This window comes from Ranitomeya imitator, chromosome 1 (genome assembly GCF_032444005.1).
Source record: "Ranitomeya imitator isolate aRanImi1 chromosome 1, aRanImi1.pri, whole genome shotgun sequence".
NCBI classification, from domain to species: domain Eukaryota; kingdom Metazoa; phylum Chordata; class Amphibia; order Anura; family Dendrobatidae; genus Ranitomeya; species Ranitomeya imitator.
Window position 1 is genome coordinate 901,608,780 of NC_091282.1, and position 21,585 is coordinate 901,630,364.

Below are 21,585 nucleotides of genomic sequence, written 5' to 3' on the forward strand. Positions count from 1 at the left end.
AAAAAACGAGCCAAAAAACAACGCTTTATTATCATAACGCTGAACAAAGAGTGGAATAACACGCGATCAAAAAGACGGATATAAATAACCATGTTACCTCTGAAAATGTCATCTTGTCCCGCAAAAAACGAGCCGCCATATAGCATCATAACCAAAAAAATAAAAAAGTTATAGTCCTCTGAATAAAGCGATGCCAAAATAATTATTTTTTCTATAAAATAGCTTTTATCGTATAAAAGCGCCAAAACATAAAAAAAATGATATAAATGAGGTGTCGCTGTAATCGTACTGACCCGAAGAATAAAACTGCTTCATCAATTTTACCAAACGCGGAACGGTATAAACGCCTCCCCCAAAAGAAATTCATGAATAGCTGGTTTTTGGTCATTCTGCCTCACAAAAAAATCGGAATAAAAAGCGATCAAAAACTGTCACGTGTCCGAAAATGTAACCGATAAAAACGTCAACTCGTCCCGCAAAAAACAAGACCTCACATGACTCTGTGGACCAAAATATGGAAAAATTATAGGTCTCAAAATGTGGAGACGCAAAAACTTTTTTGCTATAAAAAGCGTCTTTTAGTGTGTGACGGCTGCCAATCATAAAAATCCGCTAAAAAACTCGCTATAAAAGTAAATCAAACCCCCCTTCATCACCCCCTTAGTTAGGCTAGGTTCACATTGCGTTAATGGGTTAACGCTAACGGACAGCGTTGCACGGCGAAAATGTCACAATTAACGCCGTGCAACGGGTCCGTTAGCACAACCATTGACAGCAATGTGATTTTCAGGTGTAGCGCATCGCTAGAGCGTGCCATTTTCGGCTCGCGCTAGCAAGGTGCCATTCTTTTGTGGCGCGCCTCAGACGCTGCTTGCAGCGTCCGCGGCGCGCCCGAGGTCCGATCCCCGATCTTCCAGAGCGGGGACGTTAACGCGACCACTAAACACGACACCTAAAAAGACATTGTGTTAGCGCAATCCGCTAGTGCTAAACGGATTTCCCTAACGCAATGTGAACCTAGCCTTAGGGAAAAATAATAAAATTAAAAAAAATGTATTTATTTCCATTTTCCGGTTAGGGTTAGGGTTAGGGTTAGGGCTAGGGTTGGGGCTAGGGTTAGGGTTTGGATTACATTTACGGTTGGGATTAGGGTTGGGATTAGAATTAGGGGTGTGTCTGGGTTAGGTGTGTGGTTAGGGTTACAGTTGGGATTAGGGTTAGTGGTGCGTTTGGATTAGGGTTTCATTTATAATTGGGGGGTTTCCACTGTTTAGACACATCAGGGGCTCTCCAAACGCGACATGGCGTCCGATCTCAATTCCAGCCAATTCTGCATTGAAAAAGTAAAACAGTGCTCCTTCACTTCCGAGCTCTCCCGTGCGCCCAAACAGGGGTTTACCCCAACATATGGGGTATCAGCGTACTCGAGACAAATTGGACAACAACTTTTTGGGTCCAAGTTCTCTTGTTATCCTTGGGAAAATAAAAATTTGGGGGGCTAAAAATCATTTTTGTGGGAAAAAAAAGGATTTTTATTTTCACGGCTCTGCGTTGTAAACTGTAGTGAAACACTTGGGGGTTCAAAGTTTTCACAACACATCTAGATAAGTTCCATGGGAGGTCTAGTTTCCAATATGGGGTCACTTGTGGGTGGTTTCTACTGTTTGGGTACATCAGGGGCTCTGCAAATGCAACGTGACGCCTGCAGACCAATCCATCTAAGTCTGCATTCCAAATGGCGCTCCTTCCCTTCCGAGCTCTGCCATGAGCCCAAACAGTGGTTCCCCCCCACATATGGGGTATCAGCGTACTCAGGACAAATTGAACAACAACTTTTGGGGTCCAATTTATTCTGTTACCCTTGTAAAAATACAAAGCTGGGGGCTAAAAAATCATTTTTGTGAAAAAAAAAAGAATTTTTATTTTCACGGGTCTGCGTTATAAACTGTAGTGAAACACTTAGGGGTTCAAAGTTCTCACAACACATCTAGATAAGTTCCATGGGAGGTCTAGTTTCTAATATGGGGTCACTTGTGGGGGGTTTGTACTGTTTGGGTACATCAGGGGCTCTGCAAATGCAACGTGACTCCTGCAGACCAATCCATCTAAGTCTGCATTCCAAATGGCGCTCCTTCCCTTCCGAGCTCTGCCATGCGCCCAAACAGTGGTTCCCCCCCACATATGGGGTATCAGCGTACTCAGGACAAATTGGACAACAACTTTTGGGGTCCAATTTATTATGTTACCCTTGTGAAAATACAAAACTGGGGGCTAAAAAATTTTTGCGAAAAAAAAATAAATTTATTTTAACGGCTCTGCGTTATAAACTGTAGTGAAACACTTGGGGGTTCAAAGCTCTCAAAACACATCTAGATAAGTTCCTTAGAGGGTCTAGTTTCCAAAATGGTGTCACTTGTGGGGGTTTTTAATGTTTAGGCACATCAGGGGCTCTCCAAACCAACATGGCGTCCCATCTTAATTCCAGTCAATTTTGCATTGAAAAGTCAAATGGCGCTCCTTCCCTTCCGAGCTCTGCTATGCACCCAAAAAGTGGTTTACCCCCACATATGGGGTATCGTCGCACTCAGGACAAATTGCACAACAACTTTTGTGGTCTAATTTCTTCTCTTACCCTTGGGAAAATAAAAAATTGGTGGCGAAAAGATTATTTTTGTGAAAAAATATGATTTTTTATTTTACGGCTCTGCATTATAAACTTCTGTGAAGCACTTGTTGGGTCAAAGTGCTCACCACACCTCTAGATAAGTTCCTTAAGGGGTCTACTTTCCAAAATGGTGTCACTTGTGGGGATTTCAATGTTTAGGCACATCAGGGGCTCTCCAAACGCAACATGGCATCCCATCTCAATTCCAGTCAATTTTGCATTGAAAAGTAAAATGGCGCTCCTTCCCTTCCGAGCTCTGCCATACGCCCAAACAATGGTTTACACCCATATACGGGGTATCAGCGTACTCAGGACAAATTGGCCAACAATTTTTGAGGTTCAATTTCTTCTCTTACTCTTGGGAAAATAAAAAATTGGGGGCGAAAAGATCATTTTTGTGAAAAAATATGATTTTTTATTTTTACGGCTCTGCATTATAAACTTCTGTGAAGCAATTGGTGGGTCAAAGTGGTCACCACACATCTAGATAAGTTCCTTAGGGTGTCTACTTTCCAAAATGGTGTCACTTGTGGGGGGTTTCAATGTTTAGGCACATCAGTGGCTCTCCAAACGCAACATGGTGTCCCATCTCAATTCCTGTCAATTTTGCATTTAAAAGTCAAATGGCGCTCCTTCCCTTCCGAGCTCTGCCATGCGCCCAAACAGTGGTTTACCCCCACATATGGGGTATCAGCGTACTCAGTACAGATTGTACAACAATGTTTGGCATCCATTTTATCCTGTTACCCTTGGTAAAATAAAACAAATTGGAGCTGAAATAAATTTTGTGTGAAAAAAAGTTAAATATTCATTTTTATTTAAACATTCCAAAAATTCCTGTGAAACCCCTGAAGGGTTAATAAACTTCTTGAATGTGGTTTTGAGCACCTTGAGGGGTGCAGTTTTTAGAATGGTGTCACACTTGGGTATTTTCTATCATATAGACCCCTCAAAATGACATCAAATGAGATGTGGTCCCTAAAAAAAAATGGTGTTGTAAAAATGAGAAATTGCTGGTCAACTTTGAACCCTTATAACTCCCTAACAAAAAAAAATTTTGGTTCCAAAATTGTGCTGATGTAAAGGAGACATGTGGGAAATGTTACTTATTAAGTATTTTGCGTGACATATCTCTGTGATTTAAGGGCATAAAAATTTAAAGTTGGAAAATTGCGAAATTTTCAAAATTTTCGCCAAATTTCCGTTTTTTTCACAAATAAACGCAAGTTATATCGAATAAATGTTACTACTAAAATGAAGTACAATATGTCACGAGAAAACAATGTCAGAATCGCCAAGATCCGTTGAAGCGTTCCAGAGTTATAACCTCATAAAGGGACAGTGGTCAGAATTGTAAAAATTGGCCCGGTCATTAACGTGCAAACCACCCTCGGGGCTTAAGGGGTTAAAGTGGACTAATTATATTAAACAACGCTGAGCCATGAAACAATATTCCTAATTAATTTGTCACTGCAGGGTAATATAATGTCGGGATTAAACGACTTTGTGTTGCTGAAATCATCATCTAGACTGGTAGTAAAAACAACAAATTAAACGGCTATTCCTAACTGAGCAAGTCATCAACTATCCGTAGGAAAGCTACAGCTTCCTGATCACTGGGACGCCCAATGGCCCTGAGAATGAGGCCATGGCATGCAATAATGGCACGTGTTTACTGTGATACTTAGGGGACATTATGGGCAGGTACAGATCTGTGCATTTTGGCCATTTTTAAGATTTCCTATTTATCTCAGGAGACTATAGGTACAAAATGGCTAGTATCCAAGATCCATCCCAGGTTACAACAAATACCATATATACTCGAGTATAAGCCGACACGAGTATAAGCCGACCCCCCCTAATTTTGCCACAAAAAAACTGGGAAAACTTATTGACTCGAGTATAAGCCTAGGGTGGGAAATGCATCAGCTACTGGTAAATTTCAAAAATAAAAATAGATGCTCCATACCGTTCATTATTGCCCCATAGATGCTCCATATACAACTGTGCTATATAGAATGCTCTGCATCGTTCATTATGGCCCCATAGATGCTCCTTATAATGCTGTGCCATATATATTGCTCTGCACCGTTGATTATGGCCCCATAGATGCTCCTTATAAAGCTGTGCCCCATATATATTGCTCTGCACCGTTGATTATGGCCCCATAGATGCTCCTTATAAAGCTGTGCCCCATATATATTGCTCTGCACCGTTGATTATGGCCCCATAGATGCTCCTTATAATGCTGTGCCATATATATTGCTCTGCACCTTTGATTATGGCCCCATAAATGCTCCTTATAAAACTGCGCCCCATATATGTTGCTCTGCACCGTTGATTATGGCCCCATAGATGCTCCTTATAAAGTTGTGCCATATATAATGCTGCTGGTGCTGCAATAAAAAAAAAAATCACATACTCACCTCTCTTCGCTCAGGACGCCGGCGCTTTCAATATTTACCTGCTCCTCGTGCGGCTCCGTCTCCAGCACTGACGCTCAGCAGAGGGCGCGCACTGACTACGTCACCGCGCCCTCTAACCTGAGCGTCACTGCTAGAGGACGCTGGAGACGGAGCCGCACCGGAGCGAGGAGCAGGTAAATATCGCGCAGCGCTGCGCTCCCGTATACTTACCTGCTCCTGGCGCGGTCCCTGCAGTCCCTGGCTTCCCCGGCGCTGCAGCTTCTTCCTGTAATTCAGCGGTTACAGTAACCGATCATTTACAGCAATGAATATGCGGCTCCCCCCCTATGGGAGGTGGAGCCGCCTATTCATTTCTGTAATGAGCAGTGCCATGTGACCACTCAGTACAGGAAGAATCTGCAGCGCCGGGGAAGCCAGGGACTGCAGGGACCGCGCCGCAGCAGGTAAGTATAACTACACAGCCCCCGCTCCCCCTCACCTGCCGACCCCCGGGTATATGACTCGAGTATAAGCCGAGAGGGGGACTTTCAGCCCAAAAAAATGGGCTGAAAATCTCGGCTTATACTCGAGTATATACGGTACTCTAATTTTGCAAAAATAATGGAAAATATCCAGAAAAGTAAACAAAGACACGGCAATAATCAATAGACAGATACCTAATATCTCTTGTATCTAATTCAAAATCTACCTTTTCTGTAGTAGATAACCTGTAAAATATGTAATGGGGACTTCTACATCAAAGAGAAATGAATCTGTCAGTTGGATCAACCCTCCTATGCCATCTATAGCGGGTGACATAGGCATTGAACTCATTTTCTATGTAAATATATTTCTAAAGGTGCTGTTGACACGACATTCTCACCAGATATTGGTAACAACTCATCCAATCCACACAAGCAAAGAAATCGGCCATGGATGTCTATAAATTACCATAAGTTATGTGTAATAATGAGAAATGACACAGGAAAAAAGTATCGAAAACGCTTACCGAAATGTATTTAATACTTCATGCAAAAAGCCTGTGCTGGTGATGACAGCTTCAAGACCCCTCCTGTATGGAGAAACTAGTCCATTGCTCATGTGTGAGAATTTCATGTCAATAGCACTTTAGAAATATTTTTACTTTGAAAATTGTCAATATGTTCAATACTTATTTCACCCGCTCTATCTGGGCATGCAGGTCCTAGAAAATTGCTGTAAATTGATACCTTGATATCTGCCATCCGATGTCTTATTTCAGAGAAATCCATGTTTTTCTTAATATGTAAATGTGTTGTTAAGATAAGGGATAAGTCTGGAAAACCTTTAATACAGACAGCAAGATGATAAGTCTATTGGTCTTGCTTGCGAATCACAGAAGAATTCCCGCTGTGGAAAGTGATACAGTTTATGCCTATGTACAGGTGAGGATAACTTACTGTAGTAGCCTTCTAGGGTTCATATAGCTTTGTATCCATACAGGTCTTAATAAACAGCAAAAACAAGAATAAAACCTCATAATATTCAACAAGGTATAATAAAATACTACTTAAAGGAAACTTGTCACCTCCAAAATCGAAAGTGAGCTTAGCCCACCAGCATCAGGGGCTTATCTACAGCATTCTATTATGCTGTAGATAAGCCCCCGATGTATCCTGGTCCGGTTCGGGTCTGATGGGCATCGTGGTCTGGTCTGGCGCCTCCCATCTTCTTACGATGACGTCCTCTTCTGGTCCTCACGCTGCGGCTCCTGCGCAGGCGTACTTTGTCTGCCCTGTTGAGGGCAGAGCAAAGTACTGCAGTGCGCAGGCGCCAGGAAAGGTCAGAGAGCCGGAGCGTGAAGACCAGAAGAGGACATCATCGTAAGAAGATGGGAGGAGCTGGACCGGACCGCGACGCCCATCGGACCCGAACCGGACCGCTCCTGGGTGAGTATAATCTAACCTCTTTCTCATCTTTCAGGATACAACGGGGGCTTATCTACAGCATTACAGAATGCTGTAGACGAGCCCCTGATGCTGGTGGGCTTAGCTCACTTTCGATTTTGGGGGTGACAGGTTCCCTTTAAGAACATATTTCACAATGATATCCCATATAGGTCCTATAGCGCTAATACTTCTAAATGCTGGAGATTACTACTAGCCTTGTTAGAGAGGAGGATTGTCTACATATGGTTACAAGTTGGGAGCCATCAATTACTCTCTATGGAGATGTCTCATCCAAAGAAATGAAAATATTCAGAAACATGTTTTTACCATACCGATTTTCATTTTACATACCAAAAAGAGAAAAAACACTAAGCTATAAAGACTGTTGGCGAACATCTTTATGGCAAATCCTCCATAAAATACTTCCTCTGCAGAATTCCAATTTTACCTTACTGTCTGAACATATCAGGAATGAGCTTTTTTCTGGCCTGTGTTATGAATGCCAGCGCTAGTCTAGACTGACAGGAGATGGTTGCAATTTCTAGACCTTGCGCATGAAAACTGACCTATTGGAGATGTCAGTGATACCTTCATGTCACCGCTGTCACATTCCTGTCTTGATACAAGTCGCTGTTCCTGTGGATGGCATTTGTCACTGTCTAAGTAACTTTATACATGCTAATGATCCAAGGTGCACTTAATAGAAATGTCTGCCTGTGAAATATTTAATAGTGGTTCACATATTAATCACACCTTTGTCATCATTATTTGGTTTAACTCAATAGATAAATCTGTTTTCTTCCTCGTTCTCCCATTACATTTATCTTCCAAAGTCTGATCAGTCTACAGCCAATGCAGTAATGTCGCATTATACCTTTTACAGCAACCAGAATATAATAATAATAATAATCTTTTATTTTTATATAGCGCTAACATATTCCGCAGCGCTTTACAGTTTGCACACATTATCATCACTGTCCCTTTTGAGGCTCACAACCTTAATTCCCTATCAGTATGTCTTTGGAATGTGGGAGGAAACCGGAGTACCCGGAGGAAACCCAACATGGAGAGAACATATAAACTCTTTGCAGATGTTGTACTTGGTGGGGTTTGAACCCAGGACTCCAGCACTGCAAGGCTGCTGTGCTGCTGTGCGCCACTGTGCCCCCCATATATGTATATACAGTATGTATCCCCCAGAATATGTATATGAACAAGGAAAGAGCAATTTTCCCAGTGCTAGTTTTGTGGAAGACCTGGAACATGGGTAATGTTGGAGTGGGGGGAGAATAGCGGACCCACCATTCCCCCTTACCAGTATGGACCAAGTCTTTTGTTATTAGATAAGTGCAATAAAGCACCAGCCACTATTAATTAATAATAATTAATTAATTATTTTTTATTTATATAGCGCCAACATATTCCGCAGCACTTTACAATTAAGCGGGGACATGTACAGACAATAAATTCAGTACAAGTTAAGACAATTTAAACAGTGACATTAGGGGTGAGGTCCCTGCTCGCAAGCTTACAATCTACAAGGAAATGGGGGGACACAATAGGTGAAAAGTGCTTGTTATTTCAGGTCTGGCAGTTATAATAAATAGGGATTTTCATATGAAGCTGCATGATCCGGTCATCAGCTCGTGTGTGTAAGTGCAATAGTCAAGTATCAAGTGCAGTTATGTGTATGGAGGGTGTGGAGACAGATGAGTAGTAGGGTGCAGATTCACATGCAGATAATATTTGGAAGGAGGGAACAGGACAAAGTTAGTTTACTGAGTAGTAGATGTGGTAGGCTTGTTTGAAGAGATGGGTTTTTAAAGCACGCTTGAATAGGTCGGGGCTAGGTATCAGTCTGATCGTCTGGGGAAGTGCATTCCAGAGAGCTGGCGCAGCACGAGAGAAGTCTTGGAGACGGAGGTGTGAATATCCCTGTACAAGCTTAAAGGGAATCTCTCACCAGGTTCTTGCTACCTGAACTGAGAACAGCATAATATAGAGACTAAGACCCTGATTCCAGCGATGTATCACTTAATGTGCCCCTTGCAGTAGTTTTGATATAATCACTATTTTATCAGCAGGAGTTTATCACTAGAGAACTAGTATACCTGCTGCCATGTAGTCCTCCATATTCATGTGGTCTATATAACCACACCCCCACCACCGATTGGTAGCTTTCTACACATACACAGTGTGCACAAAAAGCTGCCAATCAGTGGTGTGGGGGGATTATACAGAGAACTGATAGATCTGCAGCAGATTAAAGAGTTTTATGCCAAAACTACATTAACAAGTAAAGTATGCGCATACATCGCTGGAGTCAGGGTCTCTGCCCCTACATTATATTGCTCTCAGATAGGGTAAAAAACTTGGTGACAGACTCCCTTTAAAGAAAGGCATAAGGTATATTAATTCAGTGGCTGAGTTGCAGCTAAAAACCATAAGCAAAGATGTGTCAAGAACCACATCTGAAAACTTCAAGTGGATTTTAAAATATATGGTATAGTTTTTTGTTGAATGTTTTTTTACAGATCTTTTTTTCATCTAAGGTTTTCTAAAATTAAACCTATTTCCATGAGCATATGGTTATGACAATGTAAAGAATAGGCTGGGAATAAAAGGACAATGCAATCACAAACATACTAAGCTGGTACAATTATGGTGGATATCTGGGACTTTGTAGAAAAAAAAATGTGTCTAAGCACTAGCAGGCAGGTGGTTGAGACCTACCTACATGTTGTGCCCGGCGCCATTCTTCGCTGGCACACAGCGGTCACTGACCAACCCTGCCAGCGATTCAGCTGCTCAACAGCGCAACTTTGACTCTTTTGGGCTGACCTGCTGACAGGGCGGCACTGCTGGCATCATGCTGATTGACAGTTGGCTGTCAATCAGCATGACGTCGGCAGTCACTTCCCATCAACAGAGCAGAGTGGAAAAGAGACTGTTAATCTATCAACGTGACATCAGCAGAAGCCGCTGAATCGCCAGCAGGTCAGTGACTGCTCTGTGTCGGCAGAGAAAAACGCAGAAAACAACAGGCAATAAATGTATATGAATATATTTATAGATATTTAATGTGGCCGATATGCAAGGGTTTATTTTATGGTTTTATGCCATTACAATCACCAAGTGAGTTTAAACTTTTTTGGTGTTTATCGTTAGTACAGGAACCAGAATTACTGCCTCTATGTTGCTTTGAAAACCCTCTCCTAATCTCCATAGGTGATATATTGTTCTAATTCTACTTTTAGGTTACTTTATTGCATTTTCTGAACAACTTATTAACTTATTAAAAAATCATAGATGGCTCACATTTTTAAATGGAACCTGTCATGAGATTCATGCTGTGTGTAGAATCAGACACTGGCTTTGTTATTTTAGCTGTGTATTCTGAAAAGCTGTGGTGTTTCAGAGAAATCATGTGGCACTTTGAAAAGCCAGCAGGTGGCTAGGCGTCTCGGATTACTAGTCCAAGGCGGATACTTGGCAGATTCCCCTGCCCACCATGACTGACCATTCTAGGGAAGCGAGATGACTAGAAGTCAATGGGGACCAGCCTTGGATTAGTAATCCTAGACACACAAGCACACTGGTCTAGATTAGGCGGCATGTTACTGCCAGACACCCCTAACAAAAGCCGGGTTCATATTTGCATTCGGGGGCTTTGCGGTAGGCTGCGTACGTCCTCAGAACAGCCCCGCCTACTCTCGCATACTTCCGCATGCGTCCTGTGTACCTATCTTTAACATTGGGCACGCATGACATGCGGATGTATGCGGATGCGTCGTTTTAACGCACCCGCCGTCTGCACAAAACACAACTTGTTGCGTTCCCGTGCGGTCGGCGGGCGTGTCAAAACAACGCATCCGCATACATCCTTATGTCCTGCGTGCCCAATGTTAAAGATAGGTACACAGGACACATGTGGAAGTATGCGGGAGTAAGCGGGGCTTAATGGAGGACGTACGCAGCCCTCCGCAAAGCCCCTGAACGCAAATGTGAACTTAGCCTAAGTGAGGCGCACACTTCTTGGTAAATCAGGAGCATGGAAAAGTGATGTCCTCCATATGCCCCGCCACACATCTTACTCCAGTCAGTTTCTGAAGGAAGGCATGCCACAGCTTGACATGAATTAAACGAGCTTTGGCATCACACCCCAGTTCTGCCCCTGTCCCACCACAGCTCTGCACAGCCTACTGCACGGTTGTGCCTGGTATATGTTAAAGGAGTGACGTCAGTACTGTTAACAATAAAAGACACCTGAAAACTTCTTTAAGGAATTTACTATGGAGGATTTAGACAACAGTTAGTAGACGAATGCAGCCAAGATGAAGAGACCACCCTGAACTGTAGGACAATGATTAGTGCCCCTGAGCACCCCACTTCAGCTAGGTAGAGAAAATGACTTGTTATGAAACCCTCAGTCAAACTCTATGCAGGATATTGCATTATTGAGCATGAGCAACAGTATAGCGCTGACGCTCAGAGAGTCACTATAGTCGGAGGTTATCTCTGCCTAGCTGAAGTAGTCTGTGTGAGGACACTCAGTCATAGGCGGCTTATCAATGCCTCGTTCCCCTCAGGCAACTAGCCGCACTTGTACACTACGGATTCATTACAATAAAAACAAAGAAATGACCCAGAGCATAAGTTGGCATGCGTGCAATTTGAAAGAGCACGTTCACACCCAAGAAAACAAAAAGGACATTTAACCTGTGGTAAGAAAATAAGTAAATAGTAATAGCATATGTAGATAACAGTGAATAATTAGTTACCACTATTTTGATTAAAACAGCGTAAAAGCCATCCAACCTCGACAGTGTGTACCCAGTCGGGACGGTCCTATCTTTGGTATTAAAACCTTACCACGTGTTAACTGACGTCAATGTGAATAAGGGCAGAGCAGGACAGGAGCCCGACTAGTTCAGACACCTGTCCATGGAAAGCTATACAGATGAAATGCCTAGCTCACAAAGGAGGAGGCCACGTCTCTGTTTGTACAAAGTACAAAAAAACTAAAGCAAAACCAAAGAAATGAGCCGGAGCATAAGTTGGTGTATGTGCAATATGTAAGAGCACGCTCACATTGTGGCCATTTCTCAAGATTCATTACAATGTAATGCATGAGGCTGGTCTTTGGTAAAACAACAGAAGATCAAATGTATAATGCTGAGTCGGAGTCTTTGTTAGGAGCTTCCATTGCAATTACCATCACAATTGGCAAAAACAAATAGTGTCAGATTCAATTTTTCTATGAAAAGGACAAGTCAATGACGTTCTTCAGATGTGGTTGATATCCGTCATAGGACAAATCCAACATTGTAAGGAGGTGGTTGCTATAAACAAACATTACAGCACAGATGTGAGCAAACCCTTACAAAAAAACACACAATACACAATTTGCATCCAAGTGTGGTCCGTTTTTCACTGACAGACAGATTTGAGAAGATGGAGAATCTTTTTTTCATCTACTCCTCATCAGAGAAAACCAGATCACACTGTGATCATACTCTGATCACATTCTGATCAGAGACTGATTAGCATAATTTGAACGATTTTCTCAGATAAGAGAATTTAAGGACCTTGGCCCAATGGTAAAACCCAGTCTGGAGTCTAGGGGCTTTCAACAAATGTATTATTGCCCCTTTCCTCTATATGGTATCCTTTTCAAATGTCATTGCCAAAAGAATTATAAGGAATAGAGTTTCATTGCTTTCACTTCTATGAATTTTTCTGTCCGTTATTAAAGAATAATGGGTACCGTAATGCATTTATCATAACTCAACACCTTTCGAGTTTATGTGAGGTCACAAAGGAGAAGTTGATAACATTTAAAGTATAGGTTAACTTTTAGGGGTAATATGCTAACAATTTTTCAAGTTTTCAGTCTAAAAATTATTTTTACTAAATCTGGAAAATATGGAGAAAAAATGCTCCTCGCTATGCACAATACATCTGCTCCAATTAGTTCTGGAGAACTCTGTATCATCTAAGAAGGCAACACCAGCCGCCAGATTAAGTGTGATATACACTATCAATGGACCATCTTAGGCCAGACCCAATGGCACTAATAACGTACATCATTCAGTAAAAAGACCGGGTGCCAGGATAGGGTACCAATCCTTGAACCAATATATAAGGGAATCCGGCCCTCCTTATGATACAGAAGATAAGATTACATTGAATATGCCATCTATGTAACCAAAAAAAATGACATTTCGGTTAAACAATTAGACCTACTTCAGACAGATCGCATAAAAGACATGAGGACAAATTACCAGAATGGTGCTGTAAAGGGCGGGGGGGCGAATCTCGGGTATGCAAATACTGACCATTAGATACTGGGCACAAGAACGTTGCACCAGTGGGTATTTACCGTATTTTTCGGCCTATAAGACGCACCGGACTATAAGGCGCACCCAGGTTTTAGAGGTGGAAAATAGGGAAAAAAATATTTGAAGCAAAAAAAGTGGTAAAATATTTAATAACATACTATTATATATAATAACACCACATATAATAGTATGTTATTATATTGAAAGCTGCGGGACCAGTGTGGTGTCTGTGAAGTACTATATGAAGATGCTGGAGGGCGAGTATAAGAATGGGGGCACTGGGCTTATATTTAAAGCACCACTCCAGCACTGCAAAATAACACTGGAGTGCTGCTTTAAAATCCCATGGGAGAACTATAACTCCCAGCATGTCCTGCAGATCCTATGACATGCTGGGAGTTATAGTTCACTAAAGAAGTGGCAGAGTGCTTTATTGTGTTTTGGAAAGACTAACCTCTTGTGGCAGCCAGACACACTGTGGTGAGGTAAAAGCATCCCATGACTGCACACAGAGCCCTCCCTCTTGTTGCCTTTCCACAGCACAGGTAATGGAAGCTGCAGATTCTAGTGTTGGAGTCTGAAGGACCTGTGATGATGTCAAGAAGAGGGAGGGCTCTGTACTGCCATGTGATGCTCCAGCCCGCCCACTTCTGACATCATCACAGGTCCTCCTTGTGCGCACTGCACAGCACTCAGCTCCAGCCCAGGAAGGTAAGCAGCGATCTTCTTCCCCGTACCCTGCTGCTGCCTCCTCCCCTGGACACACAGATTTCCCCAGCTGCTGCAGGAATCAGCGCTGGGGAAGCCATGTGTATCCCTGCTTCAGTGCACTATTCATTTGCTGCTCCCTGCTCACCTGATAGGTGGGCGGGTAGTAGCTAATGAATATTCACTGCACTTAATCATCGGGACCATGTGGTTTCCCCAGCACTGATTCCAGGCAGTGGGGACATCCTGAAGTGGGATAACAGTGCGATCCCACTCACTGCTGCCCCCCTCCCCACATGCTACATCCGTACCATAAGACGCACCCACACTTTCCTCGCAAATTTGGAGGGAAAAAAGTGCGTCTTATGGTCAGAAAAATACGGTAATTTATGTACTTCTACATGGCAATGTTTCAAATTACTCATATTATGGTAACATGATCTGTATATGAAATAGGCAAATGAGACATGTCAAATTCATTGTCGAGGCACACTCTGGCCAGACTCCGCTGTTAGAATTCAGTTTTGTAGTCTAGTTCTCTTCTGATACTAATCATTTTTGATGCAAACATATATTAAGGACTAGTGATAATAATTGCAAACTCATTTGTTTCACTGGTAAAGTTAAACATATATTTCTATCTAATCATTGCCTTCTGGGTGCTTATTTTAATTTCATTATTTTCTAATTGATGTTACATTAACAATATTCACAAGTGCTCATTGGAAAAATCACATACCACTGTATTGAATAGCAAAAATAATATTTGGTCTTCTACTCCTTCTCTGGCCTATAATTATCACTAGTAACTAATTTCTGATCGAACTTAGCAGTAATTGACTAGTGTGAGTGAATGAGATCAACCATAAACGATGCTGATCTTTATCACCCATGTCTGCTTAAAAAGAAAATGTTATCAATAATGTGACTGGTGTTAGGCTACTTTCACATTTCCGTCGCTAGTCGGCCGTCACAAAGCGTTGGCATGACGTACCGACGGACGTTTGTAAAATAGTGTATATCGATGAGCAGCGGACACAGTTTTTCAACAGCCCAGTAAGCGATAAATCGGTGAAATCAGGGTCTGTGTCTCTACATCATGATTCTCTCAGATGGGGTAGAAAAAACTTGACAGATTCCCTTTAATACCAGAAAAGGCTCTACATACTCATTAGCACACTTTTCGCCACATCCTCAGTACATCTACATTTTATGTCAGTTGTCTTAGAAATGTAAATGTATAAATATTAACGCATTTGAACAACCTCCTATTTATAAAAAAGGGTCCTAGTTAATTATCCTGATTTTTTGGAGGCTTGCACTCATGAAAGCATGGGAGGCATGGGACAGAAGTGAAAGGTAAACAAGACACAAATACAAAACAGGGATAACAGAAAACCTGTATCATACAAAAGGAGGATAGGGACACAGAGGAATAAACTAAATGGGAATAGGGACCAGGAGATAATCACACACGTACTATAACAATCCACAGAACACTACTACAACAACTGTACTCCAACACTTTGCTTTAGCACACAGCACAGGAATACAAATCTTTCATCGGGAGGGACAAGAAAGTGTGACCAGTTTTATAGGAAGAGGTAATGACCAGATCAGAAGCACCTGAAATGGAGCTGCATATTTTGACCAGCATAGAAAGGGTCATTAACCTCTTCAAAACTAAACTAAATCCATTTAAATGGGACACAAATCACACCATCTATAAAATAGACCTGTGATTCATTATCCAACGTGACCATCTAACGCCAGGTCTTCCAGAGGGATGTGATATCCTTGTGACAGATTTAGTACGTTTTTGGTGCATTTTTGCAATGTAAATTCATTTTTGCAATGTAAATTTGCTAGCAAAACCTGAAGAAAACCTGATGCAAGCAAAGTGAATGAGAAACCTGAAGTGTCATGCACACATTGGGTATTTTTGACTTGAAGAATTGGTGCAGAAAATAATCTGCAGTATGTCAATACTCTGTGCGTTTTTGCCAGCGTTTTTCAACATTTACCTCACTTAAAATCAGTCAAACAACATAGTGCAAAAATGTCTGTTTCTGCAGCTATGTTTTTCCTGCCAAGAGATATAGAAATGGTCCAGAAATTTCTGCATTTATTTGCTCAAAATGTGCACATAAATTAAAAGTTTCATGATCGAATTGAGAAATTCTATCAGGCATAGATAGGGGTGATAACAGAATCCCACAGGTAAACAGAATATAGACAACCATTTTTCACATTGATCCAAGAAATGAAAGGGCAAAAGCAATCCAAGTCAAGACATATAGCCCGAAATGATGAGTGAAGGTTTTAAGTGACATCATAGAGTGGCATTTGGTCACATCATACAAGATATAAATATAGTAACATAGTAACATAGTTAGTAAGGCCGAAAAAAGACATTTGTCCATCCAGTTCAGCCTATATTCCATCATAATAAATACCCAGATCTACGTCCTTCTACAGAACCTAATAATTGTATGATACAATATTGTTCTGCTCCAGGAAGACATCCAGGCCTCTCTTGAACCCCTCGACTGAGTTCGCCATCACCACCTTCTCAGGCAAGCAATTCCAGATTCTCACTGCCCTAACAGTAAAGAATCCTCTTCTATGTTGGTGGAAAAACCTTCTCTCCTCCAGACGCAAAGAATGCCCCCTTGTGCCCGTCACCTTCCTTGGTATAAACAGATCCTCAGCGAGATATTTGTATTGTCCCCTTATATACTTATACATGGTTATTAGATCGCCCCTCAGTCGTCTTTTTTCTAGACTAAATAATCCTAATTTCGCTAATCTATCTGGGTATTGTAGTTCTCCCATCCCCTTTATTAATTTTGTTGCCCTCCTTTGTACTCTCTCTAGTTCCATTATATCCTTCCTGAGCACCGGTGCCCAAAACTGGACACAGTACTCCATGTGCGGTCTAACTAGGGATTTGTACAGAGGCAGTATAATGCTCTCATCATGTGTATCCAGACCTCTTTTAATGCACCCCATGATCCTGTTTGCCTTGGCAGCTGCTGCCTGGCACTGGCTGCTCCAGGTAAGTTTATCATTAACTAGGATCCCCAAGTCCTTCTCCCTGTCAGATTTACCCAGTGGTTTCCCGTTCAGTGTGTAATGGTGATATTGATTCCTTCTTCCCATGTGTATAACCTTACATTTATCATTGTTAAACCTCATCTGCCACCTTTCAGCCCAAGTTTCCAACTTATCCAGATCCATCTGTAGCAGAATACTATCTTCTCTTGTATTAACTGCTTTACATAGTTTTGTATCATCTGCAAATATCGATATTTTACTGTGTAAACCTTCTACCAGATCATTAATGAATATGTTGAAGAGAACAGGTCCCAATACTGACCCCTGCGGTACCCCACTGGTCACAGCGACCCAGTTAGAGACTATACCATTTATAACCACCCTCTGCTTTCTATCACTAAGCCAGTTACTAACCCATTTACACACATTTTCCCCCAGACCAAGCATTCTCATTTTGTGTACCAACCTCTTGTGCGGCACGGTATCAAACGCTTTGGAAAAATCGAGATATACCACGTCCAATGACTCACCGTGGTCCAGCCTATAGCTTACCTCTTCATAAAAACTGATTAGATTGGTTTGACAGGAGCGATTTCTCATAAACCCATGCTGATATGGTAAACCCATGCTGATATGATAAACCCATGCTGATATGTGAAATATATTGATACTCTCAGTAGTCGCTTTCAATTGTGGGATAGAAGGGTTACCAAATCATCATTTATTGATTCTGAATAGGCTATGTAAAAAAATACTACTTTAATGGTGTGAAGGCTTGGGCTCAAAGATAAATCAAATACATTTGATTACACTGTCGTCCAAAATACTATGCACATTAGATTTAAAGAAATTTTCCACTAATTGGACAACTTCTTGTCATACCCCTTGCTTGGCCCCCATAAAATAATAAAGCCTTTACTCACCTCCCGTGCCAGCGTCTTTCCTGTGGTGTCAGCAGTCGCTCTCCCTGGGGCTCTCATGCAGTGTTGTGACATGTGACTTAAGTGCCCAATCAGCAATGGCATCAATGTCCGAACCTTTCAATAAATCAAACATGAAGAGTAAGTCCAGGATCAACTGCAACCCATACTTCCTCTTCATGATTGATTTGTCTTAAGGCGAGGACAGTGACGCCACGAGAGACCTGGGGAGAGCGACTGCCGACACCGTGGGAATGGTGCCATCACAAAAGGTTAGTATAAGCTTTATAATTTTATGGAGCCAAACATTTTGATCAAGAAGGGGTTGTCCTAGTAGCGATAAACAGGTAAGCCAGGTCTCCTGATTTTCAGAAACAAAATGCTTGAGATATGTCTCTAGATTCTGGATAACCCGTTCAGTCTGCTGTTGTGAATTCTGTGGCAGAGCTCCCTCCTGTGGTCACAAGTGGTACTTCGGCTGATTCTCTCTGTGAGCTTCCGTTGGTGGAGGAAAGTGGTACTGCGGCTTCTGAGTTTCCTTCCTCAGGTGATGTGGGGAAGTCGTTAGGTGCTGCTCTATTTAACTCCACCTAGTGCTTTGATCCTGGCCTCCAGTCAATGTTCTAGTATTGGACCTGTTTCCTCCTGGATCGTTCCTGTGGCCTGCTGCTCTGCATAGCTAAGTTCTCCTTTGCTATTTTGTTTGCTGTTTTTTTCTGTCCAGCTTGTATATTTGTTTTTTCCTGCTTGCTGGAAGCTCTGGGACGCAGAGGGTGTACCTCCGTGCCGTTAGTTCGGTACGGAGGGTCTTTTTGCCCCCTTTGCGTGGTTTTTGTAGGGTTTTGTGTTGACCGCAAAGTTATCTTTCCTATCCTCGCTCTGTTCAGAAAGTCGGGCCTCACTTTGCTACATCTATTTCATCTCTACGTTTGTCTTTTCATCTTAACTCACAGTCATTATATGTGGGGGCTGCCTTTTCCTTTGGGGTATTTCTCTGAGGCAAGGTAGGCTATTTTTCTATCTTCAGGCTAGCTAGTTTCTCAGGCTGTGCCGAGTTGCATAGGGAGCGTTAGGCGCAATCCACGGCTGCCTTTAGTGTGGTTGGAGAGGATTAGGGATTGCGGTCAACAGAGTTCCCACGTCTCAGAGCTCGTTCTTTATTTTTGGGTTATTGTCTGGTCACTGTATGTGCGCTGACCTCTATGTCCATTGTGGTACTGAATTACCTTTCATAACAGTACTGGAGGCCAAAAGTACTAATGATTCTCAATAGAGGGAAAAAAGAAGTTCTGAGACCATTTTTTTTCCTCTGCACTGTGTTTTGCCTTTTTTTTCCCCTAGACATTTGAGTGGTTCAGGACACAGGTGTAGTAATGGACATTAAAGGTCTGTCTTCATGTGTGGATCAGCTCTCGGCAAGAGTACAAAGTATTCAAGACTTTGTGGTTCAGAATTCTATGTTAGAACCGAGAATTCCTATTCCTGATTTGTTTTTTGGAGAGAGAACTAAATTTCTGAGTTTCAAAAATAATTGTAAACTATTTCTGGCTTTGAAACCTCGCTCCTCTGGTGACCCAGTTCAACAAGTTAGGATCGTTATTTCTTTTTTGCGTGGCGACCCTCAGGACTGGGCATTTTCTCTTGCGTCAGGAGATCCTGCATTAAGTAATATCGATGCGTTTTTCCTGGCGCTCGGATTGCTGTACGATGAGCCTAGTTCTGTGGATCAGGCAGAGAAGAATTTGCTGGCTCTGTGTCAGGGTCCGGATGAAATAGAGGTATATTGTCAGAAATTTAGAAAGTGGTCCGTACTCACTCAGTGGAATGAAGGTGCGCTCGCAGCTATTTTCAGAAAAGGTCTCTCTGAAGCCCTGAAGCGGTTCGCTAGGTCTGCCACCATTGGTACGGTACAGTCAAAATTTCTTCTGTCCGTTACCTTGATCTGCTCTTTGTCATCGTATTCTGTCATGGCATTTGTGGACTCAGGCGCTGCTCTGAATTTGATGGACTTGGAGTATGCTAGGCGTTGTGGGTTTTTCTTGGAGCCCTTGCAGTGTCCTATTCCATTGAGAGGAATTGATGCTACGCCTTTGGCCAAGAATAAGCCTCAGTACTGGACCAAGCTGACCATGTGCATGGCTCCTGCACATCAGGAGGTTATTCGCTTTCTGGTGTTGCATAATCTGCATGATGTGGTCGTGTTGGGGTTGCCATGGCTACAAGTCCATAATCCAGTATTAGATTGGAAATCCATCTCTGTGTCCAGCTGGGGTTGTCAGGGGGTACATGGTGATGTCCCATTTCTGACTATTTCGTCATCCACCCCTTCTGAGGTTCCTGAGTTCTTGTCTGATTTCCGGGAGTTATTTGATGAGCCCAAGTCCGATACCCTACCTCCGCATAGGGATTGTGATATCGATTTGATTCCTGGTAGTAAATTCCCAAAAGGTCGACTGTTTAATTTATCTGTGCCTGAGCACGCCGCTATGCGGAGTTATGTGAAGGAGTCTTTGGAGAAGGGGCATATTCGCCCGTCATCGTCGCCATTAGGAGCAGGGTTTTTTTTGTAGCCAAGAAGGATGGTTCACTGAGACCTTGTATAGATTACCACCTTCTAAATAAGATCACGGTTAAATTTCAGTACCCCTTGCCATTGTTATCTGATTTGTTTGCTCGGATTAAGGGGGTTAGTTGGTTCACCAAGATAGATCTTCGTGGTGCGTATAATCTTGTGCGTATTAAGCGAGGCGATGAGTGGAAAACTGCATTTAATACGCCCGAGGGCCATTTTGAGTATCTAGTAATGCCATTCGGACTTGCCAATGCTCCATCAGTGTTTCAGTCCTTTATGCATGACATCTTCCGAGAGTACCTGGATAAATTCCTGATTGTGTACTTAGATGACATTTTGATCTTCTCGGATGATTGGGAGTCTCATGTGAAGCAGGTCAGAACGGTGTTTCAGGTCCTGCGTGCTAATTCTTTGTTTGTGAAGGGATCAAAGTGTCTCTTTGGTGTTCAGAAGGTTTCATTTTTGGGGTTCATCTTTTCCCCTTCTACTATCGAGATGGACCCTGTTAAGGTCCAAGCCATCCATAATTGGACTCAGCCGACATCTCTGAAAAGTCTGCAAAAGTTCCTGGGCTTTGCTAATTTTTATCGTCGCTTCATCTGCAATTTTTCTAGTATTGCTAAACCATTGACCGATTTGACCAAGAAAGGTGCTGATGTGGTCAATTGGTCTTCTGCTGCGGTGGAAGCTTTTCAAGAGTTGAAGCGTCGTTTTTCTTCTGCCCCTGTGTTGTGTCAACCAGATGTTTCGCTTCCGTTCCAGGTCGAGGTTGATGCTTCTGAGATTGGAGCAGGGGCTGTTTTGTCGCAGAGAAGTTCTGATTGCTCGGTGATGAAACCATGCGCCTTCTTTTCCAGGAAGTTTTCGCCTGCTGAGCGAAATTATGATGCGGGCAATCGAGAGTTGCTGGCCATGAAGTGGGCATTCGAGGAGTGGCGTCATTGGCTTGAAGGAGCTAAGCATCGCGTGGTGGTCTTGACTGATCATAA

General features: G+C 42.4%; 1 protein-coding gene across 8 annotated transcripts in view; it reads right to left on the bottom strand.

Moving 5' to 3' along the window:
• The window catches only part of MAPK10 (mitogen-activated protein kinase 10), a 351,274-nt gene that overhangs the window by 203,939 nt on the left and 125,750 nt on the right, over positions 1-21,585 (bottom strand). Inside the window, exon 1 of one of the 8 annotated variants that reach the window (XM_069743342.1) lies at positions 13,794-13,885. The exons of the other annotated variants lie outside the window; for them this stretch is intronic. The gene's annotated coding sequence lies outside the window, so the exon portion shown is untranslated. Of the gene's footprint in view, positions 1-13,793; positions 13,886-21,585 lie in introns of those variants that run through there. 8 annotated transcript variants of the gene reach the window in all.